Below are 18,029 nucleotides of genomic sequence, written 5' to 3'. Positions count from 1 at the left end.
ACATTCAGAATAAAAATTCCTCTGGAAAGTAAGGAATGAAAGCAGGACTAGAAAGTTATATATGTTGCAGCCAATAAACGTATGAAAAAATGCTCATCACTGGTCATTAGAGAAATGCAAATCAAAATCACATGCGATACCAGTTACAATGGTGATCATTAAAAAGTCAGGAAACATGCTGGAGAGGGTGTGCAGAAATAGGAACGCTTTTACACTGTTGGTGTGAGTATAAATTAGTTCAACCATTGTGGAGGACAGTGTGGCAATTCCTCAAGGATCAAGAAAAGGTGGGTCAAATGGTAGCCATTTGATCCAGCAATCCCATTACTAGGTATATACCCAAAGGACTAAAAATCATTCCACTATAAATACACATACACATGTTAAGTTTATTGCAGCACTGTTTGCAACAGCAAAGACTTGGAACCAACCCAAATGCCCATCAATGATAAAGAAAATGTGGCACATATACACCATAGAATACTATGCAGCTGTAAAAAAGGATGAGTTCATGTCCTTTGCAGGGACATAGATGAAGCTGAAAACCATCCTTCTCAGCAAACTAACACAAGAACAGAAAGCCAAACACCGCATGTTCTCACTTATAAGTGGGAGTTGAGCAATAAGAACACATGGACACAGGGAGGGGAACATCACACACTGGGGCCTGTAGGAGGATGGCAGGGGGGAAGGGAGGGATAGCATTAGGAGAAATACCTAATGTAGATGATGGGCTGATGGGTGCAGCAAACCACCTAGGCATGTGTATACCTATGTAACAGACATGGATGTTCTGCACATGTACCCCAAAACTTAAGTATAATAATAAAGGAAAAAAGTTATATATGCTTCATTTATCTTTTGTATTGTTTTCGTTTCAATTTCATTTAGTTCTGTTCTGATCTGAGTTATTTCCTTTCTTCTGCTGGGTTTGGGTCTGGTTTGTTCTTGTTTCTCTAGTTCGTTGAGGTGTGACCCCAGGTTGTCTATTTCTGCTCTTTCAGACTTTTTGATGTAGACATTTAAGGCTAAGAACTTTATTCTTTTTAATTTCCATCTTGATTTCATTGTTGACCAACGATCATTCAGGAGCAGGTTATTTAATTTCCATATATTTGTATGGTTTTAAAGTTTCCTTTTGGAGTTGATTTACAGTTTTATCCCACTGTGGTCTAAAAGAGTACCTGATATAATTTCAATGTTTTTAATTTATTGAGACTTGTTTTGTGGCCTATCAAATGGTCTATCTTCAAGAAAGTTCCATGCACTGATGAATAGAATGTATATTCTGTGGTTGTTGGGTAGAATGTTCTGTAAATATCTGTTAAGTTCATTTGTTCCAGGGTGGAGTTTAAATCCATTGTTTCTTTGTTGACTTTCTGTCTTGATGACCTATCTAGTGCTGTCAGTGGAATACTGAAGTCCTCCACTATTATTTTGTTGCTGCCTATCTCATTACTTAGGTCTAGTAGTAATTGTTTTATAAATTTGGGAGCTCCAGTGTTGGGTATGTATGTTTTGGATGGTGATATTTTCCTGTTGGACAAGGCCTTTTATGATTATATAATGTCCCTCTTTGTCTTTTTAAATTGTTGCTGCTTTTTGTTTTGTCTAAGAATTGCTACCTCTGCTCACTTTGGGTGTCCATTTGCATGGAATGTCTCCCCCGCCACCTTAAGTTTATGTCAGTCCCTACGTTTTAGGTGAGTCTCTTGAAGGCAGCAGATGTGTGGTTTATGAATCTGAATCCATTCTGGAATTCTATATCTTTTAGGTGGAGCATTTAGGCCATTTACATTCCACATTAGTATTGAGATGTGACATACTATTCCATTCATCATGCTATCTGTTGCCTGTATACCTTGGATATTTTTTTTTACTGTATTTTTGTTTTTTTGAAAAGATAAATAAAATTGATCTTGCAAAATTGAACATTAGCAAGACTAACCAAGAAAAAAAGAGAGAAGATCCAAAGAAGCTCAATTAGAAAATGAGCTTATGGTCATTGTGAAAATGACCATACTGTCAAAAGCAATCTACAAATTCAATGCAATCCCCATCAAAATACTGTCATCATTCTCCAAAGAATTAGAAAAAACAATTCTAAAATTCACATGGAACCAAAAAAAGAGCACGCAGAGCTAAAGCAAGACTGAGCAAAAAGAACAAATTTGGAGGCATCACACTACCTGATTTCAAACTATACAATAAGGCCATAGTCACCAAAACAGTGTGGTACAAAATCCATCTTGAGTTGATTTTTGTGTAAGACAAGAGATGGTCTATGTGAGACACATAGACCAATGCAACAGAATAGACAACCCAGAAATAGACCCTAATACTTACAGCCAACTGATCTTTGACAAAGCAAACAAAAACATAAAGCGGGGAAAGGACACCCTATTCAACAAATGGTGCTGGGATAACTGACAAGCCACACGTAGGAGAATAAAACCTCATCTCTCACCTTACACAAAAATCACCTCAAGATGGATCAAGGACTTAAATCTAAGACCTGAAACTATAAAAAAATCTAGAAAATAACGTTGGATTAAACCCTTCTAGACATTGGCTTAGGCAAAGACTTCAGAAGCAAATGGAACAAAAACAAAGATGAACAGGTGAGACTTAATTAAACTAAAGAGCTTTTTCACAGCAAAAGGAAGAGTCAGCAAACAGACAACACACAGGAGAAAATTTTTTCAAACTATGTATCTAACAAAGGACTAATATACAGAATCCATATGTAACTCAAACAAATCAGCAAGAAAAAAAAAATCCCATCAAAAAGTGAGTTAAGGACATGAATAGACAATTCTCAAAAGAAGATATACAAATGGACAAAAAACATATGAAGAAATGCTCAACATCACTAATAATCAGGAAAATGCAAATCAAAACCACAATGTGATACCACTTTATTCCCACAATAATGGCCATTATCAAAAAAATAAAAAAATAATAGATGTTGGCATGGATGTGGTGATCAGAGATTCTATACTGCTGGTGGAAAAGTAAACTAGTACAGCCAATAGGGAAAGCATGTGGAGATTCTTTAAAGAACTAAAAGTAGAACTACCATTTGATCCAACAATCCGATTACTGGGTATCTACTCAGAGGAAAAGAAGTCATTATACAAAACAGATACTTGTACATGCATGTTTACAGCAGCACAATTTGCAATTGCAAAAATGTGGAGCCAGCCAAAATGCCCATCAATCAACGAGTGGATAAAGAAACTGTGTACGTATATGTGTGTGTGTGTGTGTGTGTGTGTGTACATATATATATGTGTGTGTGTATGTATATATGTATACACACACAGTGTTCATATATATATGTATATATATGTGAGTTTAGTGGAAAATATATGAATAAATTTAAGGTACAATATTATACATAATAACAAGCCTAGTCCCCACGAACTTCATGTTACTACTGACAGTGTCTTATTTTTCACAAATGTTTTACATATTTTAACAGCTGCAGAATATTCATCCCATGGAGACATCATAATCTCTTAACCTCCCCTACTGCTATTTAAATTTAAGTTGTTTCTATAACCACTTATTAAATGTAAGTGCTTATTTGTCACTCTTCCCTGCTACATTCAAATCTATGAGGGCACTATTCTATACATAGTACATGACATTCTCTGACACAGAGTCATTGCTTCATTAATATTTTTGGCATAAATGAAGTAACACAAGCAAATCACTGACTACTTCGAGCGAGGAGGAAAAAGAAGAATGAAATGGTAAAGGCAGGAAACAATAACAAAGCTCTGTCACATAACCAGCTAAAGATCAGTGAAGTGAAAATAGAACATGTGTAAAACTGAAATATAAGTAAATGGAAAATCCAATTGACACACCTTTTACAAACAGGTTTTGCATTAAGAGATGAGTATCTTTAAAGAAAGAAAATGTCCGAAATATGGATTACTGTGGGGAATTTTAGACACATTATTCTAAGGTTTACTTGGTTAAAGTATACAATACTAATCCTATTTAAAAAGTTACTCTATTAAAATCTACTGGTTTTCTGAAAAAATATTCTAGACCACAATGAGATTTCTCTCACCAGTAACATCTAATTTTCTTCGTGTACTCAAAAGAGAAAGAATCTTCGGTGAGAATATCTTATGGGCACTGGATTTACAGCAGATTACTGAACTTTTGTTAGAGCATATGTATTAAGCGGACCTAATAAAATTAACTATTACTGGAAATCTCTTTTCCCCAATAAAGAAAGCAGTTAATGGCTTTATTAAGAAATGGAAAGACCTTGGTTATGTGCCAATTCACACTACCACAAATCTTTTCAATATAAGGTTCAATAGTAGGGGTAGGGTAAATGATAGTAACACTGCAATTACTGGTTTATGAAGTGAAGCAGAATACTTAGGACAAAATGTTGAAAACAGACTTCTAAACCTTGCATACAAAGAGTATCTCTAGACGTCTGGCCCAGGAATGTATTCTGGAATTCTAAGAATGGGCTTCCTGAAACAGAACTGTAAGGCCTTTATATGACATAGGTCCAAACTCAAGCAGCTTGCTTATCATCCTGTACCAGCCATTCCCTAGCATGAGTAAGAATGTAAAATATTTCTAAAAATACTTATAACCAAACCAAAAAATAAATCAATTTCCAAAAAGGAACTTTTGTCTCCTTTCAAGCACATCTTCAATTTTTAAGAAATGCTTTAAGATAAAGATAAAGAAGGGGTGAACCAGCGTTAAAAGTGTGGGAGATGGGAGAAACATAGTAATACTCAATGAGTCTGAGTTTTCTCCTCTTTCTTTTCAGAAAAATGATTATCTTATTTATATGCCTGATACTGATACCATTTTCTGAAATTTTTCTTTCTTTACTTTAAAGCTGATGTCTGAGCTGTGTTTGCTTATTTCTCATTTATAAGGTAGGAAACAAGGCTCAGGCAGAAATTAAATGTTATGTTCAGAGACTTATTAAAAAATATTCCCGGCCAGGTGCGGTGGTGCACACCTGTAATCCCAGCACTTTGGGAGACCAACACAGGCAGATGACGAGGTCAGGAAATGCAGACCATCCTGGCCAACATGGTGAAACCCCGTTCTCTACTAAAATACAAAAAAATTAGCCAGGTGTGGTGGTGCACGCCTGTAGTCCTAGCTACTTGGGAGGCTGAGGGAGGGGAATCACTTGAACCTGGGGGGTGGAGGTTGCAGTGAGCCAAGATTGCACCACTGCACTCCAGCCTGGTGACAGAGCGAGACTCTGTCTCAAAAAAAAAAGTTCCAAGAACCATAAAAACATTTGCAAATTTTTTACTTCTAAATAAAATACATTTTCCAATAATATTTCAGTAATTATAGTATTGGAACAGTAATTATACTACTATGAAAACATTATTTTCCTACACAATTCAGTAATTAAGTTGAAGAACAGAAGAAAAGATCTCTATCAAAAAACACTCAAAGCTAAATTGGTAAATAGATGCATACAGAGTAAATAGAGACAAACCATAACACTATTACTTAACAGAACAAAATTTTTTTTAGAAAATTGAGCCAAACCATATCACTATGACAAAAAAGAATTAAAAATGTTTTTTTTAAGACAGAGTCTCATAGTAAGCTGATGTAAATACAGCTTACTATGTAGCCTTGACCTCCTGGGCTCAAGCCGTCCTCCCACCTCAGCTTCCAGAGTAGGTGGGAACTACATGCGTATGCCACCATGCCCAGATAATTGTATTTTTCAATTTTTTGTAGAAACACTCCAGCTCCTGAGCTCAAGCAATCCTCTCACCACAGTCTCTCAAAATGCTGAGATTACAGGCATGAGGCACCACACCTGGCCAACAGATTATATTAAAACACATTAAGAACAAATTGACTGTGAGATGGCATGAGTCACAAATACCTGGCTCAATGTTAAACTGATTTAGTTGTCCATATTAGTCAGTGCTACTAGAGCCAACTGTCTTCAGTGTTATATGACAGATGTTTAGAGTTTCCAAGCCTCCAAAGACAAATTCTGTTCCACCATCATGGACTTTATTCCAAGTCAAGCCATTCTGTGATAGGCACCATTCTTCTTAAGTGTGGATAAATTAGATTAATCCACCACCATCACTGAAAAGATCATTCAAATCAGCACCGTTTAAACTGTTGGTTAAGTGCATTATCTAGAATAACAGCATAGGGATTTAAACTGCAGTTTTTACAGGAAGACAGATTTTATTAAAAGTTTTACCATTTATTTGCTTTGTGACTCTGGACAAGTTATTTAACCTTTCTAAGCTCCTGTATCCTTATCTGTTCTATGAAAATAACAATAGTACCACAAAGACTTATTTTGAGGGCGAAATGTTCCAAAATAGTAGGGGCTCAATAAATGTTACCTATCAATATTATTTATTGTGTTCTATTGTGGAATGGCACAGATTACTGGTCGACAATTTTATGGTACAGCCCTCAAATTTTTAAAAGGATTAAAAGGAATATGATGACAGCTTCCTCTTACCAATTATGCTGCTGAGCTAACTACGATGTCTATGGTCTAGAGAAAATTTAATAAAATTCTACATATCATAGTAAGTGTTTAAACAGACCATACTTGGAAAACTCAATAGACTAGCATATAGCAAGTCCTATGAGAGAAAACAACCATGAATTTTACACTATGATTTTCTTTTTAAAATCTGTTATATCATCAAAGAATTCTGTAGTTGATATTCTTGAGGTTGGGTATTTGTATATTTGCTTTCTTATTATGCTACCTTGGAAGTATTAGTTGAAAATTATCTAAAAAAATAACTCTTGGCTGGGCATGGTGACTCACACCTGTAATCCCAGGCCAATTTGGGAGGCCTTTGGGAAGCTGAGGCAGGCGGATCTCAAGGCCAGGAATTTGAGAACAGTCTGGCCAACATAGTGAAATCCTGTCTCTACTAAAAACACAAAAAATTAGCTGGGTGTGGTGGTGTGTGCCTGTAATCCCAGCTACTCAGGAGGCTGAGGCAGGAGAATCATGTGAACCTGGGAGGTGGAGGTTGCACTGAGCCGACATCTCATCATTGCACTCCAACCCAGGCAACAGTGCGAGACTCCATCTCAATCAATTGATAATTCCCCTAACTATTCTGTAAATCCATACCATCATCTCCTTCAAAATCTTGAAGAATGAAAGAAAGATGGCTCTTAAAAACTTCAGTAACAATAAAATAGCTGATCATGTAAGAAAGGAAGACAGTCCTACAGAACAATGGTTTGGATAACTGCTATAAATGAATTAATAATTTTGGAAAGAATACTACAAAAATTATATGACAATATCAAGAGTTCTAAGTGAATACTGCTGCTGTCAAAGCAATGATTAATAACTATGTTTTATCTTCAAACTATGCACACTCATACCCAAGTAAAAAGATGTATAATAGCTTTTATTATAGCAGATCTATATTTAAAATCAAAACATCAAAATTACAACTTTCCATTTTGCATATGTATGTGCATGTGTTCATCTCCATGTATACTTTCTCTAACCCAGTTAAAAAAATAATCATTCCAAAAGAGTAAAAAAACACACAGAACCTAAAGAGGACAAAAATTAATCTTCAGTTCTACTGACAAAGGTTTTAGATTCCAGATCACCAATTTGTCATGTCATTTTACAAACTTCATTTCCATTGTTATTGGATAAATTTACATTTCCTAGCCCAGGTGATATTATTTATGCTGATACTTTTCAGAAACAAAGATAGTCACAGTAATTGTTTACCAGCCACGGCAGGAATGTTTTAGGCTAGAAATAACGTGAGAGAATGTGTGGAAGATAAATCGTCATTATTTGATAAAGAATATATGTCAATTCTACTTAATTCAAAGTGAACTTTCTTCTCAAAATCAAGTAAGTGGTTTTAGTTCTAATCCAGACTGAGGTATATGTCATTAAAATGAGGAAAGAAAATACTTTACTTTTAAGGAGGATGAAGTGAACCCTGGAAACAAATTTGCTTTATCATGTCACCTAAATAAGAAATTCTAATATTTTTAGTTCATATTAAAACAGCCAAATAGACTGTATTCCAGTTCAAGAAAATATATTTGAAATTATGCTAGCTGATGGCATTCTGGTTATTATATCCTCTCATATTAACCATATTGAGACATTTTCAGGAGACTTAGGAATCATTAATTAATAAATACAGTAAATATAAGGTGCTAGATAAGTGCCATCAACAAATATTAAATATTCTAATGCATAAGATGAAACTTTAAGAACACACATTTGAAAGTGGTTTTGATAGTGACAGGAGGCAGAGAAACTCTAGGCAGACAGGAGCAAGTCCCTGGCAAAATCCCACCTTGAAGTCAAAAAGCCTGAAACCCCCAGCCCAAAGTGAAAACTTCCATCCCTGTGTGCCCGCTCTCTCCCAATTGGTCGTTTCTCAATTATGTCTTTTCACCAGTTGAATGCTATCTTTTCCAAAACTACCTAAGGCCCATCCCAACCTGCATCCTATGCCTATAAAGACCCCAGGCTCAGTCGCAGAGTGGAGAAGTGGTTGGATATTGAAGAGAGGTGACTTAACTTCAGAGATGGTGGCTGGATGAGGCCACTTGACTTCAGAAAAGAGAGGAAGAGAGGCAGCCTGTCTTCAAGAGAGAGTGATCAGCCCTTTCTGTCTCCTTTCTCGTTCCCCTCTCCACTGAGAGCTGTTTTCAACACTCAGTAAAATTCTTTATATTCACCATCCTTCAATTTGTCTGCATGACTTCCTTCTTCTTGGGCACCAGACAAGAATTCAGGACGTACCCCACATGAGGATGCCCAAAAAGTCTATCACACTGGCCCTCTGCCCTCGCTGGCAGAAGGCAGCCCACCTGACACAACGAGGCAAGGGACCCACTGAGCTGACAACACACAGCTATCTGCAAACGATAGAGCTAAAAGAGCATTGCAACACATGCCCTGGAGCCTTGGCATCACAGACACCCCTACCTGGATGCTGCCGCAGGGCCTGCATGGAGTTTGCTCCTGCCACTGCTGAAGAAGCTGGTGGTCCCTGCACTCATTCACTTGCAGGCTCCCTCCGGTGAGGGGTGGAGCCTGGAAGATCCAAGTAAACAGAGTAAGCTCCTGCCAGGCTGCAGGCCAGTTCCTGCACTTGCTCACTCCAGTTCCTGTACTTGTTCACACACTCCATCCCTTCCACAAGGGGTTAAGCAGGGTGGGCTGAGTAAAGGAGGCACCCCTGTCATAAGTCCAGCAAAGGGGTCGAGAAAATATCCTGCATCAGTTTTTCACTAATTATTTTTTGATTCGTTTTAATGGAGATTTATTAAAAGTCAAATTTGGCACTGTGAAATTTGTTAGAAGAGCGCATCTTAGAGAAGCTCATCATTTCACAACTATTTTAATTTCTGTATTAGTATCACATTCTGCTGAGAACACCGTGGATCCCTCAGTGGTGACTGTGCAACCCCAAGCTTCTGGAAGAATTGGCAAAACCCGAGCTATCTGAAATAATCAGAAGAAATTATTGTTGATTTTTAGCCTGTAAATTCTCTTAGAATTTGAAATGAGCTATTTGCTTTGTGAGGCCTGTTACCTAATGTATAGATCATATTTGAGAAAATGAAGAGTAATGTGAAAAGCTGAGATGTAACTTGTAACTTTGCCTCTGCTGAGCTGCAACTTGTAACTTTGGCTCTGCTGAGCTGTTGCGGTAAAAACAGGAACTCTGTGAAAGGGACTAACCACAGAGCTTGACTGCCTGAGAGAGATGACAGCATGTAATAGGCTTCTCGTTGCAGAGAGCCTGTAAATGGACATGTAATGGAGAGGCTTATTACCTAGATTCCTTTCCCAGGAAAGGAATATTGATTATTGCCCTGGAAAGGGAATGCGACCCTTATGGAGAGCCTATAAACGGAAGCATGAGGGGTGTCTGTCGTGAGGAAAATCCTCTGTGGTTGAGATAAGGATGTAAAAGTCTTTCTTCTCCCACTGTTCCTCCAGGCCTGCAAGGAGGCCCCATCCTCTTGCAGCTTTGTGGTCAGGCTTGGTTGTCCTGTGTCAGATCCTGTTCTCCCTGCAGCTGTGAGCCCAATGTATTTTTGCTGATAATTATAAGTTTATGTTTAACCTCTATTCTTGCTAAGGTGTATGATTTCTATGCTGACACACAGAAAAGTTATCTTTACATTGTTCTGCTTTTATAATACCACGTTGTGATTTCTGTGCATCAGTTTTTGCAAATGTATTCTTTTTGTATGATCATTTCCACATGTTGTGTAGCTTCGCTCCCCCTCGCCTATTGAAAGAGTCCAGTAAAAAACTGAGGTTTTCAGAAAAGTGTCAGACATCCACGGAGCAGCATTATGTGGTGTCTCCCCTGGGCCGAGCTTTAAGGAAAGCTTTTTCCTTGTCTCTCTCTCTTTTTCACTGACCACTCGATCACTTTGAGAGATCTTAAACCTCCCTGTTAACTTACCTCCCTGGGGTTTTGTGTAGCTTAATTATCATTGGCAAAGCAGCTTGATATTGTTGGATGAAAGTCAGTTAAGTTATTAGAGGTAAGGTAGTATTATGATTGTGATTTTGCAAACAGGTTATCTTTTTTTTTCATTGGTGAGATGGGGGAAGCAGAAGATAATCTTTATCTTGGGTCTTTTTGATATACTGGGAGCTGGTCTCTCTGATAACATTACCTTACATGGATATTCTACAGATAATATTAACCTAATCTTTATACTATGAAACCCAGAAACTGTAATGTTCATGAAAAATTTTGAACATTTCAAGAACAAAAGAAAATCTGGTTTGACTGCTATTGAAATTTTTCCTATTTCAAAATAAATGTAGTAGATTCCCCTCTTAACTTCAATAATCATTTAAGTTATATTATTCTTTATTACCACTATTAAACTATCACTTAAAATAAGTAAAAGGCATACAAGTTTTCACACATAAAGACTCACAAAAGGAGTACAGTGCAAGTGATGTTTTACAGTGATTCAAGGAATAATTCAGAAAATATGGTAAAGTCAACAATCTAGGATTACACTGGAAATTCTATAGAATTATGTTGGGGATTATAAACATTAACGGAGCCTAGAAGGACTGACCAATTGCCTGAAGACTACTATTATAGAAACTAAACTGGATACATTACACGATCTCAGAGGATGTGAAGAAAATGCAAAAGAAATTACCAAATTACCAAAACCACACCAATACTATGTATAGAACATGCCTTGGTCCAGCCCAGATGCTGACATGTAGTAAGTGTCCAACAAATGTCTACCAAATGAATGATTCATTAAAGAATGACTCGAGATAGTAGTTTCCCAACAAGTAAAAAAGAGGAATATCTTCCACAAAAGACAGAAATACATGAGATGCATTGTTCCCAATGCTGACAAAACATTCAGGTTCAAATAAAGTTTCAATAACTCAACAGACTGTAGCTCAATAATGATTATTTTAAAAGGAGAGGGAGATTGAATATGCCTGAAAACTTCTAAGGATATTCTAGAAGATTAACTGTCCTACCTAGAATGAAATGTTTAAGTAAAAGAATAAAATGCCTTAAATGTAAGCTTAGTATCATGTCCTCTGGTAGAGTCCTCCTTTGCCTTCCACCAAAGACTGAAGTTTGAACAGCTTCTTTAACATACGAAATATGCACAAAGTTGCAGAAAAATATTTGTAATGAATCCCTCAGTTAATAAGAAACTTCCTGAAGAACTATGAGGTGAGATCTAGAAGTAATGATCTTTTGTTTATTCCCAGTTTTTTTTTTTTCTGAATCTTGCAATAGAGTTTATATTTTTTTAGTTAAAACCAACTCGTGCAAAGAATTATTACAATCTGTGACTTGCCTGTGGTTTTAATGACATCAATAGTGTGCTGTTACTAGCGTATATGTCACACACACACACACACACACACACACACACACACAGTCTGCTTCAATGCTTCATCAAAAGTACACATTTCTCTTGATTTATGTGCCACAATAGCTTAAGAGAAAGGCAACAACTAATTTTCAGCTGAGATATTAAACATGGAGCTCCTTCATAAACCATTCTAGCTTCAAACTATACTACCTGAGATTAGGACCCAAGATAAAGATTCTCTTCTGCTTCCCCTCATCTCACCAATGAAAAAAAAAGATTATCTGTTTGCAAAATCACAATCATAATACTATCTTACCTCTAATAACTTAACTGACTTTCAACCAACAATATCAAGCTGCTTTGCCAATGATAATTAAGCTACACAAAACCCCAGGGAGGTAAGTTAACAACTGAAGGTTAATCTTTTCAAAGAAAGACTTGCATTTTTCTTGTATATTATCTTGCTGCCTGGCTGATGTATAACATACTTGTCAGAACAAGGGAGTTGAATTTCAAAGATAGAATGTATTGTAAGCTCTCAAAAGTAGAATCTCACACCCATTTCATGTTCTTAAATACTTCGATCTAAACCTGAACAACTGTTTTTGCCTTTTATTGAAAACAATGACAAGTGATAGGCCAGGAGAAACCCATACAGACCATTAATACCAACTCCAAGAGTAAATCTGAGTTGCTTCATATTAAAATGGAAAAAATTTTAACTAATTCACATTCATTTAAGTAACTTAAATGTATTCACACTATTCTTTGCGTGAGGGAAGAATTAACCTTTTGCACAAAAATTTCTAGGCTTTGTTTCCAAAGTGATAACAAAGTGGTTTCTGTTTTCTTCCATTACTGTAGAACAATGTGATGGGGTGTGTGTGTGTGTGTGTGTGTGTGTGTATTTTTCAAAAATATAGGTAAAAGACCCCAAACTAAAGGCTGTAACATTTTGCCAAATCAAAACAGAAATGTTTTTGTTTTTCCCCAACAATGAAACGATGAATGTCTATAATTCCCAAAATACAGCAATGCCATCACCTCTTTTTCCCAGGGAAAATTTTATCCAGGGAGATGGGAGTGCCAGAAGGTCAAATAAAACTACTATCCTTTGCTCTTAGACATATATCACCTTGAAGTATGAAGCCTATTTCCAACAAATACAACAAATAGGAGACTAGAAAAACAATTGTTTATGCAGGATTTCTCTGAGTTATTGAACCCATAAGTTACCTGGTAATGTTTTATAATCCTTTATTTTCTCTGGAGGTAAGAATCACAACACGGGGAGTGTGTGTATTTTTCAAATAAAATATAGGTAAAAGAACCCAAACTAAAGGCTGTAACATTTTGCCAAGTCAAAATAAAAATGTTTTTGTTTTCCAGATACCAATGTACTCTAGATATCAACCCCCATTTAGTTAATGGATGAATGAAGCATTGGGTTTTATCATGCTCCTATCTAGGCAATTAAACCTTTTCATTATTAGCATTTTCTATAGCTTGGTCAAGAGGAGAAACAGAGGATATCTTAAGGGATTTTCCCAATGGTACCTATTTTTTGGCTCCATGATGCAAAGACATGAAAACAATTCTGCAGGTTAAGTCAAGATGTTTGGATTTCAGCATGAAGTCATCCCCTTCCACGTGAGTTTCTTTTTATACCATGTGACAAATGAACTGGATATGCTGGGTGAAAACATATTCACTGCAAAGTTTTTAATTCTAAAGACTGAGAACTAATGTTTTTCCTGTTTTAAATGGTTATTAAAATACTCAATTTTATGGCATGAACTCATGGTCACCAAATGATTCTTATTTTGTGCAATATTATGAAGAAAAAAGTGTTAACTTATAAGGACAAAATCAAGTAATCAGAGCTCTCAACAAAAAACTGCTAGGAAAGTCATGTCACCAATGAAAAAAATGATTGTTTGCAAAATCACAATCATAACTACCTTACCTCTAACAACCTAACAAGCCTTTCATCCAACAGTATCAAAGTGCTTTGCCAATGCTAATTAAACTATACAAAACCCCCGGGAGGTAAGTTAACAACTGAAGATGGGGTTATCCATTGGTATGTCATATCTCCAACAGATTGGGTTATTCACTGGTATGTCCTATCTTTCTGTTTCTTTCCTCTAAGATAGGGAGGATACCTTTGAAAGGATGCACAAGAAAGTGACAGAAGATGCTGCCTCTAGAAAGAGGAACTGAAGGGTTGAGTTTGTGGCAGAAATACCATGGCAATGTATACCCATTTTGTATTCTTTGGATGCTCTACCATGCCTATGCATCACCTTACAAAAATGAAAATCTCTTGTGTCAAAAATTTAATTAAAGTAAGTTTATTACTGTGAAGAGAAAGAAATGAGAAGAGAGGTCTTTAAACTGAGTTAGTGAAGTTGAACCAGTCTAAGTCAAACACTCAAAGCAAAGCCCTTGACAAGCAAAGGATGAATATCAAAGCAAAGGTCTGGGAAGTGCTATGGTATTCTCTGTAGAACTGTCTCTATGCTACGTTCTTATTTTCAAGTTTACAAAGGCCCATAATCCTTTATTTCTTTTATGTGAATTTAGTTAAATAATGCTATTGTAGATTTTGATATTCAGTTTCTACTGAAATCAGGATTCCTTTTCTAAATGACATTCCATCATAAATAAATCCACCTACATAATATATAAAAACAAAAGAAGCAGTACTCATTGGTGGATTTTATAACACCTCTTTTCCTGACAAACACTTCTAAAAATGCCTGTCTCTTGTATCACACTGAAGAAAAGAAGAAAGTTGAAAAGGAGGAAAGTAAAGAGATTGAGAGGGACAAGAAAAAGAAGAGAAATAAAGGAGCTGAGAAAGAAAAGGAAAATGTGACACAGTAGTTCCCTCTTATTTGTGGGGATACTGTTTTAAGACCCCAGTGGATGCCTGAATTACAGATAATACTGAATCCTATTACAAATTATTTTCTCCTGTACATACATACTTACTGTAAAGTTTACTTTACAAGTTAGGCACAGTTAAGAGATTAAAAAGAATAATACTAAAATAGAAGAACTAAAACAAGATAATATAATAAAAGGTATGTGAATATGGTCTTTCTTTCTCTCTCTCTCAAAATACCTTATTTTCAGATCACAGCTGACTGTGGATACTGAAACTGCAGAAAGCAAAACCATGAATAACAGAGACCACTGTAACATGATCTCTGCAGGACTAAGAGTCACAACTCATGTCAAAAAAATTGCCAAATATTTATTACACACCAAATACTTAAGGACACAAACATGAAACAAACACAGCCACTATCCTCAAATATTTTACAATCTGGAAATGTCAGATTCACAATTTGTGGAAAAGCCAGACACAAATTATGAATTGCAGTACATGTAGTAACAGCTATAATTTGGTATGATAGTTTAGACCATAGCAAAAAGAGTTAAATAATGCCTGGTATAACTAAAGAGCTTAAAAAGGATACCCACACATGAACCATCCAAAAAGTTAAGGAAGAATCTGTTGGGTGGTGAAGGAAAAGACATTTCAAACAGAAGGAAGAGCATGTGGAAAGGCATAGCAGTGTGAAAGAGCATGCCACATTCAGTAAAGATAAACTTATTTTATATGGCAAGAGCATAGCGTACCGGGGAGAACAGGAAGTGAAGGAGAAAAGGGAGGTTAAGGTGGAAGGAGCAGTGGAAAATTAAGCTAGAACAGTGGGTAGCATCAGTTTTCTTAAACTTTAAAATAATGTTTGTTTTAAAAGTAAATTTGCTGGGGTGAAGGTTGGTGGCAGCGTTTTAACTTAAAAACAAATTTCTTGAGAACACAAGTAAATACATTAACTATCAGTAAAAATGGATGGCACCATTTATCAATTACCCTCATCTATTAATTGTATTAGGTTTAGTGGGCTGTCCACTTGAAAACAGTGAAGACTTATTTTGGTTTACATGAACCTGAAAGCAATAAAGCTGTATTTATTATCAAATGTTGCAGAATTCACATCTGTCATTAAATTCAGACTGACTGCTAACCACACAACTAATATATAAATGCATTTGCCTTTATAAAATCAGGAATGTACAAATCTAAGCCCCAAGAATATTCATACTTAGCAATATTTTAATAGTCCAAGTGTCCTTGTGATTGTGTTGCCATCTTTTATGCCTAAAAGTTATCTAGATGATATAATTTTATTCTTTTTTTTGAGAGAGAGTCTCACTCTATTGCCAGGCTGGAGTGCAGTGGCACACTCTTGGCTCACTGCAACCTCTGCCTCCCTGGTTCAAGCGATTCCCCTGCCTCAGCCTCCTGAGTAGCTGGGATTACAGGCATGTGTCACAATGCCTGGCTAATTTTTTTGTATTTTAGTAGAGACAGGGTTTCCCCATGTTGGCCAGGATGGTCTCGATCTCCTGACCTCGTAATCCAACTGCCTTGGCCTCCCCAAGTGCTGGAATTACAGGTGTGAGCCACCACACCCAGCCAATATAAAATATCAATAGCACAGGTACTATATAGATGTTTGTCACAGTAAAATTTTTCAACCTATACATACACATACTATTTGTTTTCTTTGTGACTCACTGTGGCTATGTATGGCATTTCTCTAGAAACATATTAATTCCTACCTATTATCACTTGTGTAACGAAGTAACAGACCAGTAACCAAAGATTCTTGTAACGCAGTAACAGATCAGTAACCAAAGATCCAAAAGACTTGGACTACTGCCTGCTTATAAAATTAAATAAATATCTGACTTAAGTCATATCATTTCTGAACTTCACTTTTTCTCATATGTGAAGATCATCCTGAATATATAAAAATTGTCTTTTACAGTGAATAACTTTTTCCTAAACATATAAAAATTTCCTATTTTTGAAAAAATTAGTAAAGAGATGAAAACATGTAAAGGAGAAAAATCCTCAAATATGTCAAAATAGGTTAAAAAGCTTTTACAAAATTAGAAGATATTGTCTTTTTAAAATATAATACATTTAATTTTACCTTTAATAAAGCACAAATTCAGTGAAAATGCATGAATTCCTCAATTTCAAATGGATTTTTAAAAGATCTAAGGTTAAAAAACTGTCAAAAACATTAACAGACTGAACTAGTCATATCTTTGTAAGTGTATTTTTAATTTTAGATGTAATTTACTGAAACATGAAAATACTTCCAATTCCAAATTTTGTTGGCATGTTATTCTTCACAGCTAAACTTTATACCAAATACATTAGATTCCATAATCATAACTAACATAAATGTCTAGTATTTCACATTCAATGATGTCACTGCCAATTTTATCAATTTATCTTTTAAATGGGTCAATATCCTAATTAAATAATATATTTTTCAAAAGGGATTATAGGTATTTGGGAATGTCTGCCTCTTGAATCTATACTTGGCTGGTGTCTTAGCTAAGAACAGCATTCCTAGATCACACTTTATTTCAAAAGAGTAAAAAGATTGCTAGATTCATCTCCAGCACTGACTGATTCTAGGAAGAAGCTTAGCAAGAGCCTGATTTCCCTCCCTTTGAAATGATATGTTCTTCTTTATGGATACCTGGAGAAATATTAAAGTTTCATCATTTAACTTAGATATGTCAAGTAATCAAAATTCACAGAACCCAAAATATTATTTTGATCCAAGGATGTGTTTCTTCTTTTCAGGGAAAGTGTCTTTATTATATTTTTGAGTAATTTTTCTCTTCCATATCTTCTATTATCTATGCAATTATCTTAATGCTGGATCTTTGCTGGTTATCTATTTTATTCTCTATATTTTAATCTCCTGCTTTTTTGTCTATATTCTTTCTGATTATGTCAAGTCTTTCTTCAGTATCAATATTCAAATTTAGCAACTGTTTGTATCCCTTACTATTTCTACTACTTCGCTTATTGTTTCAGTAATGACATTACAAAGTACCATGCAGCAAGTTTCCTTCTGGGGCAAGGCAGCCTGATTTTCACATGCTGAATTGTGACAGCTTTGAGGAAATCAGATGCCAATGTTTCCAAAGAAAACTACTAATTAGACATACACCACTCATCCCCAATCTTCACTGTTGTGTAACAATTTATGAAAAATCATATTATTTATATTTACTTTTTAAAT

General features: G+C 35.7%; 1 protein-coding gene across 7 annotated transcripts in view; it reads right to left on the bottom strand.

The window, feature by feature from the left end:
- The window catches only part of FUT8 (fucosyltransferase 8), a 320,765-nt gene that overhangs the window by 122,883 nt on the left and 179,853 nt on the right, over nt 1–18,029 (bottom strand). The window contains exon 1 of one of the 7 annotated variants that reach the window (XM_017534024.2): nt 8,996–9,018. The exons of the other annotated variants lie outside the window; for them this stretch is intronic. The gene's annotated coding sequence lies outside the window, so the exon portion shown is untranslated. Of the gene's footprint in view, nt 1–8,995; nt 9,019–18,029 lie in introns of those variants that run through there. 7 annotated transcript variants of the gene reach the window in all.

This window comes from Cebus imitator, unplaced genomic scaffold (genome assembly GCF_001604975.1).
Source record: "Cebus imitator isolate Cc_AM_T3 unplaced genomic scaffold, Cebus_imitator-1.0 Scaffold83, whole genome shotgun sequence".
Taxonomy (NCBI): Eukaryota; Metazoa; Chordata; class Mammalia; order Primates; family Cebidae; genus Cebus; species Cebus imitator.
Note: the sequence above shows the minus strand (reverse complement) of the source record. Positions and strands in the feature narration are given on the sequence as shown.